Genomic DNA, 9,889 nt, shown 5'->3' on the forward strand with positions numbered 1-9,889 from the left:
ACACACACACACACACACACACACACACACACACACACACACAGGACAACATGCAGACTAAATATACTGTGAACTCTGGAGACCACCTTATAAAAAAATCTTGGAAGGGTAGCAGATTTTTCACCATCAGTCAGCAAAGTGTTGATTTAATTTCATTTAATCCACAAAGTAAAAACATTTTTCAGCAAAACAGATGCTCCTCCAAAAAATATGGTTAAATGCACTCAACAGCTTTTCACTGAAATCATTTGGTGGCCATCTTGGAACTCAACGTCTGATTTTCTTAACACATTCATGCTTCTCGTTCAGATATTTATGTATGTCTAGACATACAAGCATGCAAACCGACACTCATGAAACGGGCAACTGCAAGCAGACGTGCACAAACATGCACGGCCCTGATGACAACGACATTACCCATATGTTGAGTGTTGATTGGTTGATAAGTCCACTCAAACAGGAAGCAACACAAAGCGGGAGAAGAATAAAAACAATCATCAAAGATTAAAAATAAAAGCATGCACAACAAGGCGAAGCTGTGTCACTTCTCTTTAGGCTACAAAATGATGGCTGCTTCTGTGCTGTTCTCATGCATTAGCAGGGCGGATGTTGCGTATCTGAAGTTGTCTTCTCACAATCCACAGAGAGCACCATTCACTCACTGATCAGAAATAACCGTCGAATCAGGAACAAAGCTGTCGTGATGTAGTTTAACTGCATTGGTCACTCTGAGAGGCACAGCGCCATATATCTGCTCCTTTAAAGTAGCACTGGAGTCGCTGCAGACTATTGCAAATCCCTGTTTCTGGATCCCTGACTAAAATATTAACTGAGCAACGCTGCAGATATGTATCTCTGAGGGTTTTTGAAGGCTTCATACCCCAAGACAAGATTGTCACCCACTTCCCCCATCTCCATCACTCCTTTAAGATTTTGACATTGGAGTTAGTCCACAATGAGATTTCTATTCTGTCTTCATCTTATTCCCCCACACACCTGCTCTTCTTCATTTTAGGGGGCTATTTTAGCCTAAGATCACCGAGATACCCCTCTCTTACCCACTTTGCCATCACAACCGCTCCCCCTCTACCACCGCTGGCTGCATTAAAGGCAGGGATGGCTGATGCATGTAACGTTAAAGGGGCGGGCGGCCCAGCAGCGCCTGCCTGTGTCTGGGCCGGGGCCCGGCTCATGAAATATTGACGGCCGAGTGTCCCTTCCAGGAGCTGGCTCGCTCGGTCTTGGGAGGAGGAGGAGCAGGAGGGCCACATTAATATTTCAGACTGCAATCTCCTGCTTGACAAACTCTCCCACGTGATTGGGTAAAAAGCCGCTCGCATTGCCTAGCAAGCACCAGCTCGCTTTCCCCCTCTCTTCGCCCCTTCCCTTTAGTCTCTCTCGTCCTCTCTCTTGCTGTGTTCCAGGCTCACTCATCCATTGTTTGCTGCCTCACGCTCCTTCCTCTCACTTCACTCTTCTTGCTTTTTACCCAAATTCGATTCCTGAGTCTGGGTAATTTGTGGTGGAGCGCCGATGCCGAGGAATGGGGTGGTGGCAGCGCGAGAGTGGTGTGTGTGTGTAGAGGTAATTAATTACGGCCAGTGATTTTTGGCCGGCCCCAGTAGTTGTGGGCCCCCCACACTCAGCTGGCCGCTGCCTCCAGGGGCTCTGCCGGTGGGTCCCACCGAATGAAGTGGCATCCATTTTTTATGAAGAGCAGGTTATCCTATTTAGTCAGATTAAAACAGGCGAAGGAGGAGGAGGTGGTGGTGGAGGGGAGAGAGGCCAGATCCAAGGAGAAGAGAGCAAGCCAGAAAATAGAAGCTTCCTCTCATCCCTCTTCCTCCCATTTACCCCTCTTCCTCTCCTTCCTCCCCCCTTTCTGTCTTCTTTACTTTACTCTTAAGCTTCTCAAAAAACCATCCCCCTTCCCATCAACTCCATCTCACCCACCACCTATCCATTAACCTGGTTATGGGTGCAGAGTGCTTTGCTGACCCTTTGCCAGGTGTGGCATGATGCTGTTTCCTTTGACTTTCATCTCTTCCCTGTCTCATACATCTTTTGCATATTGTTTCATAATATACTGTAATTCTTCTCTCTTTTTGTTCTCTCTGTCTTGCTCACTCCATCAGTGTCATATTTATTTTTTAATTGTTTAGGATTTTTTGGGCACTCTGCATGTCAGGCTTTAACGGTGTCATTCCTGTTTTCCCGTCTGGTTCAACAACAAAGAACCTTGACATTGTTTTTATCTTTTTATGCATTTTTTTTTTAATGAGGAAACACAAATGTGAGTGAAATTTACAGCTGAGAAAATGAAATTCTGCCATAAATAATTTATGGGGAAGAAGATTTTTCTGCCACCACTTTCACAGTGGATGAATCTTTGGCTTCACCCACTTAGTTGTCTTCAACCAATGAGATTTGGTCTGCCTTGGCAGCTCCAGATTACAACTTTCTGTCTTTATAACATTGGCGTCTTCCCTTAGCTGCTTATTTTCAAACGCCGCGTCATCCTTGAAAAAGACAAATCGAAACAGGGTTGCTGAGAGTACATTCAACATTTATTAGCATACACAGCATGTACTATACAAACTTCTTGAAGTTTCACAATAGCCACCATTTTTCCTACACTAGGCTCATGCTGCAAACTGAATGAGGCTAAATGAGGCTCATTCATGTTTCATGTTTCAGCTGCTGGGATAGCTTACCCTCCTCTGGGCAGTGAAAGTGCGAGGGAGATAATATATATGTGAAGAAGATACTCCTTCACAACCAGAAAATAACTCACCCAGCTCCCACTGGCTGCTAGGTAATGTAGACACCACCTCAAAAGCTTTTTTAAAAAAAAGCTGGATGAATTAATAACACTTGCGCTTATGTCATTTCCTAAAACATTTAGGTGATCAACCTCAAAGAGCATGAATCAGAAAGCCGTGGTATGAGTGGGAGGACAAAATGCCACTTTTTTAAGTGCTCAAGTAAAAAGTGGTTGTTCCAACTTAACATTTAAACATTTCACATGCTTCTTCTGAAGACACAGTCAGAAGACAAGCTCTTGTCATAGGGATGAATATCAATGGAGAAAGATATTCAGCAGGATAATGCTTCCTGTCACAAAGTAAAAATGGTTCAGCAATGGTTTGAGGAGCAAAACAAGGAGTTTGAGGTGTTGACTGGACCTCCAAAGTCCACAGATCTCAATCCAATCCAGCACTCAATTAAAACTCATATTATGCATGGAACAAAAGACTAAAATCAAACACTTGAGAGGCCCTAGAGCAACTTAATTTGCCAGTTCTAGTCTTAGTTATGAAATGGAAGCTTGGAAGCACTGTTGTTTTTTTAAAATCTGGTTTCACTTAGGAACATAAAATCATTATTTTTATGTAATAAAGTAATTGAGGCAACCTATGAGTGGTGTCCTACCTGTGCCCCATGTTGCCTGTGTGCACTGTCCTTGTTGTTTAACTACAGAGTTGTATCAGGATAAGATGTTCCAAGAGCTGCAAGTATTTAACTAAACTCTATGATTGCAAGAATTGGCAGAAATAGAGTGCATGCATTATTTGTTTTGTTTCAGATGAGCTATGCAAAGCTTCATTTTGAGCACACTATAGCAGCTCATCCACAAACTTGGATGATTTTTCTGTCATTTTTTTCTTTCCCCTCCTCTCCACATCTTGTCAATCCTTTTGTCTATTCTTGTTTTTGCCTGTATCTTCATCTCTTACCCTTTTGCTACTACCTGTCTGCCATCCCGCTGTGGGAGGTTTCTGTTAAATGATGCAGGAGATGGCAGACAAGACTCTAACATGGCAAAGCCAATGGCATGTAAAGCCAGCATGGCCAGCATGAAACATTCTCCTACAGTTGGAAGTGAAAAGGAAGAACAGGGAGTGAGGTAGTTGAAGGCTGAGGCATGCGGGGAGAGCGCCAAAAAAGAGCAAAAAGGTAGAAAGTCAAGAGAATGGAAAAAGCTAAGCTAAAAATAAAGCTAGTGGGCTACTATAGAATTAGAATAGAATAGAATTCAACTTTATTGTCATTGCACATGTCACAAGTACAATGCAACAAAAGGCAGTTTGCATCCATCCAGAAAGTGCTTTAGCAATAATACAGATATGTTACAGAATATAGATCTATTATAGGTATGTTAAAAAGTACACAGAATGAAGGTATGTTGTAAATATACTATAAGTATAGTGTACAAGCTATGAACAGGTTATACATATGGTTAAAAATATGAAAACTATACAGATTGTAGATATACAATTGCAAGTATTATTAAACAGTTGTAAACAGTTGTAAAGCTATAATTATTGTATTGTACAGTATGATTGTCTATACAGCATTTACAGTAGTGCAGTTGAGATCAGTGAGATATATGGATAAATTATACAGTAGTTATATAAAGTGCCAGTGGTTGTAAGTTCAATGGTTCAATGTTATTATTGTATGTATGAGGGTACAGTCGTACAGTCTATATTACTGTCTTCACTATTAGCTTGCCACCATTGGCTGTGAGATGATTTGATTGCACACTGGTATGAACTAACTAAATGCTAACAAGCTGGGTTGTCAAAATATGAAGAAGGCTTGTTTTATGGGATTGCAGTTGTGTTCATTATTGTGGGAAAGATAAGGATAAGTGTTTTTTAACTATGCTTCTGTGCAGGCCTCCGAAAAATCCAACAGCATGTAACTTGACTCTGCACAGGTTGAATACTTACTGGTTGACGGATGGACCAGAACAGGGAAAGGAATGACCGTGGAGTTCACCAGGAATGGGAGAAACGTGAAAAAACATAATCAGTAATAAGAAAAATACATGGGAAAAACACAGACAGTGGCTGCAGTGGGAACTTTTGTTGAACACTCATTTTCAGCTCTTCTTATGACTTCTTCTTCTTCTTCTTCTTTTATAGGCTTGTTTACACTATTTTTTAACAGGCAAGGAAAGAGCAAGGAAATTATATACAACAATAGGTCCTCATCTAGGATATCCTGAGATACTGAGCTGGTCATCTTTAACATTTTGTACCTATTTTATATTTAAGTACTACAGAAATACACCTGTATTCACACCAGAATGGGAGCAGCTGCTGAAACAGACCAGCTACAATGTCAAAAACAGACCACAGCTGCTGAACCTGCTGATAAAGAGCCTGTATTCTTGAAACATTTTGTACACCCAGCTAATGCCTCTGCTGCTACTGTTATTGCTGAGGTAAAAAAAAAAACAGAGTTTAGGGAAAAGAAAGAAAGAAAAGCAGTTTTAGAAGAAGAAAGAAAACATACACACACATTCTAGAGGAACAGTCTCTATCTCACTCTCCCTCTCTCTCCCCCAGTAGAGCTGTGGGTAACAGAAATCATGGCTGTGTGTTAGTGCTCCAAGTCCAGCCATGCATCTAATGTGAGGAAGTAACTCAGGAACACACACAGAGTCGCATACACCAGTGAATTTCCTAACGGCCATGTTTTAAAGGACAAGGCCGGTGGGACAGACAGTGAGCAAGAATCAATGAAGAGGCCGGGACTCCCAGTGTGACTGTGAGACTGAGAGCTACACGCACTCGTGTCGAACTTTGTGTGTGTGTGTGTGTGTGTGCGAATTTGTCATTTGGTATGCTAGTGTGCACTTTTATATAATCTGTATTATGTGTGTGTATGAGGATGTTTTGATCTTGGAATACTTTGCTTTCGTTTTTGTTTTGGCTGGTGCTGTTTGGTGCCTTTTGGTGCAAATTATCTAAAAATATTTTTGGGTGAAAAGTGAAAAAAGTAAAAAGTTATTGGTTTGAGTCTAAAAATAAAAAATTTCATCACAAAGTCAGGTTGTTTACAAACATTTGTTCATAGTTAGCATCAAATACAAAATGTATATCTTGTTTATAAAAAGATTGGTATTCACTGAGAAATGTTAGTAAAAATAGAATTTAATGATTTAATGAACTCTCTACAGTCCCATTAAATACCTTTACTGTTTCTATAGGAATTGAGTGGGTATGTAGCAGCTACGTGCTGTCAATCAAATGCACTTGATTAGTCATCTAGACCTGTGAGCGCCTCTGTAAATGTAGAGGTTTTGGTATTTTGCTGGTCTGGAGCATTCAGGTGTGCGTTAAAACAATGTCACAGTCTTTGCATGAGTGGAGGTCCCAGTACATTCACCTCAAGGTCAGACCGTGCAATGCTCAGACAAACTGTAAAATCACCCAAGAACTGTGTCTCAGACTCTCAAGACCTCAGTAAGCATGTTAAATGTTAAAGTTCATGACAGTAGGAAAAGACTGTATGGCATGTGTGGAAGAGTTGTCAGGAGAAAGCCTCTCCTCTTTAAAAAGAACATGGCAGCATGGCTTAGGTTAAGCTATACACTCTTATGGAATTGCACGTTCGGGTCACATTGAGCTGACCGTGTACTCCTCTGTATACCATTCTAGAGTCAAATGTGAAGCCATCTATCCAACAGCTAAGCTTGGCACAAGCAAAAGGACTATAATCCCATGCACACTGGCTGAAAAATAAAACAATCCAATGGTCCAGTCAAAGTCCAGACCTTAAAGTTAAATTACTATCACATTAAATGTATTCTCCCATAAATATCACTTTACAATATAAACCTTATGCTACAATCCTACACACCAAAACAAATCCCAGTCTTACTGAGGACACACATACATACAATCTTTCGTTTAGTAAGAACACAAAAAAACAACACAAAGAAAAGCAAAATCCAGCCCAAAGACACTTTAAAACAGTCATCACTGTGATCCTACTGCAGAAACACATGCATGTAGAAATGAAGGCTATAATGCTACAAACCTCATTACTGCCTTTTTTACTTTTGGAAGTTCAGGCTCTGGTTGTTGTGCAGCGTACACTCCGCTTCACCATCATTCTGACTCTTCTAAGCTTTCTGGTATGCTGTCTGTGCCGATGCTTGCAAAGACTAATGTTGTGTCAGCGGCATAACGCAGTTGTTTCTGTGCGTTTACGTTTTACTATGGTGCTCTTGTCCTTCCATGCATAAAAAATAATGTTCATATCCCCACTACCGTTTTTGACCCAATTCTGTTATTATTTGCATGATTAGATTAATTAGTAGTATAATTTGATGTCATAATTTTTACCTCATGTTTTTTTTATTTTCATTCATTTTTATTGCTTCATTTTTTTTATGATAATATAAATATATATTTCTGAAAATCAAAATGCTTCACATTTGGCACATTTTTTTAATGCTGTTTGTAATGTTTATATTCAGATTTTAGATCATTTGAGTATCAATGACTTCTGTTTCTTTGATACAGCGCTTCTTATTTTTTGGGAATGTAATTTTGTATTTATGTTTTCTCCTCAGATATTGGACTTAAAAATGACACATGTACATTCTGCTCAATATTGAGCTTGTGCATCATAACTCCCCCATGCATTTTCTATTATTAAAATGATAAGACAACAGGTTTTAGAGGACTGCAGCCTTGGCTGAGAAACATGCTCTCTTTGCTGTCTAGTTTAGTCCGTGTTTAGTCTGTGTTTTGTGCGAATATAAAATATGAATGCACCAATCTTCACGTCAATATTTTCAGGTATTTCTCGAAAGCTGGTATTTTGACTTCATCCCATTCCTGTCAAGTTGCCATTCTTTACTGTCACCTATGACTGAATTTTGGTTTGTCAGCTACAAAGCTAAGTGTAACTGACAAAAGTTAAATTGCAGCCGATGCAGGTACAAGTCCTCGTAACAACAGCATGTTGAAAAGCATACAACCAACCCTACTGTGCCTAAGTCCCCACTGACATGTCATACGACACAACAGCCACATTTGTAGAGAAAAAGCAACAAAACACTCACTGATACACTTCACTGGACCTTTCAGATAATGGCAGATCTCTATCTGTCCCTGTCCCACTGGGCTGCCTGGGATGACATCAATTTCTGCACATTTTTAAAACATCAAAGTGTCCAATTTAACGCTGCAGCATCTTGTTGTCCATTGTTGTCCACAATGATTTTTTTCGTACCACAAAATGTTTTTCTTTAGAATCATATAAAAAAAAAAAATACATACCCTAGCCTACCCTACTTGCAAAAAAAACTTTAAAGCCTTCAGAATATGTACATGTTCTGTCTGTTTTTGGGGGATTGTTGCAAATCTTAGAAAGCAATAAAAAAATGTAATTCTTCACTGACACTTGTGTATTTTGGAAGTTCGTGTTCGTAACAGGTTTGGCTGGGCTAAGTTGTTATTCTTCTTAGTTCCGACCATGTTAACTTTTACTCACTGTGGAAAACATGTGCAAAACCCCATCAAAACTGGAGCTAAGATGTTTTTACTCCCCCACCGATCAGGACCAGATTACTCCATTAATGGACCTGCCTGCCTCTTTCTCTCTCTCTCTCTCTCTCTCTCTCTCCCCCACCAACACTCTTACAGTACTCTTCCACCTAGTGAATTATGAATGGAGAGGCCTCTTGTTTTTCTCCTTCTGACCGGCCTGCTGTCCACTCAGTGCACTCTACTGTACATGCACACATCACATTTAAACACGGAGCAAAATGGGATGGAGTAAGGTGGTATCAGATCAAATCAGCAGTGAGGAGTTTTGGCAAGAGACACAATGCTTGAGTTTCAAGCTCATGTCTTTTGCTGCACGGCTATTTAGAACATTTAGGATGAGATGAGAGGCAGATGAGAAGACAATTGTACAGTTCACACGATCAGCTGTGTGGGAAGTGACATTGGTAGAAGGACCCAGAACGCAGGATACGAAAGTTAACACAATGTGGGGTGACTCAACAAAGCACAAACAATGAGCCAATACATAAGAATGCAAATGAGGCTAGGAGAAAGAGGTGGGAAATACAGCGGGGATAAATCGGGAAAGAAAAGGGAAGCAGAATTCAATATAAAGCAACAAAAGAGTAGAACATAAAGCAGGAAGTGACTAAACAGATGACAGAATCACAGAAAGCAGAACGTTAAATAATGAAAATTCAACTCCATTCAATTTTATTTATACAGCACCAAATCACAACAACAGTTGCCTGAAGGTGCTCAAGGAGCAATCAAATGATCCTCTATGAGCAAGTGCTTTGGCTACAGTGGGAAGGAAAAACTCCCACTAAACAGTAAGGAACCTCCAGCAGAACCAGGCTCAGGGAGGGGCAGCCATCTGCCGTGACCTGTTGGGGTGAGGGAGGAAGATAGGACAAAAGATATGGTGTGGAAGAGAACCGGAGATCAGAATCAGAATCAGAATACTTTATTGATCCCTGGGGGAAATTATTTAATAAAAATAATAAGTTATGATTAAATGCAGAGAGCTGTATAGACACATAAGTGTCAGTGAGAAAGGTGATTGAAGAAGAAACACTCAGCCCGCAGTCTGAGAGCGAAGAGGTCTAATGGGGTGATACAGTACTATAAGGTCATTAAGATACAATGAGATGGGGCCTGATTATTCAAGACCTTGTATGTAAGGAGCAGGATCTGATGATCTCAAAGACTTTTAATAAAATACTGTGTGGACTGATGAAACAAAAGCAGAACTTTTTTGGAAGTTTGAAGTTCTGTTAAATCTGCCATAAAACTAAGACAACATTTCAGAAAAGGAACATCGCACCAGCAGTAAAATATGGTGGTGATAGTGTGATGGTCTGGGGCTGTTTCAATGCCTCAGGAACTGGAAGACTTGCTGTCATCAATGGAACCATAAATTCTGCTGTCTACCAAAACATCCTGAAGGAGAATATCTGGCCATCTGGTCATCGTGACCTTAAGATGAAGTGTGCTCTGGTTTTGCAGCAGAACAAAGATCCCAAACACTCCAGCAAGTCCAAATGGCTTAAGAAAAACAAAATAAAGACTTTGGA

Source organism: Maylandia zebra, linkage group LG10, assembly GCF_041146795.1.
Source record: "Maylandia zebra isolate NMK-2024a linkage group LG10, Mzebra_GT3a, whole genome shotgun sequence".
NCBI lineage: Eukaryota > Metazoa > Chordata > Actinopteri > Cichliformes > Cichlidae > Maylandia > Maylandia zebra.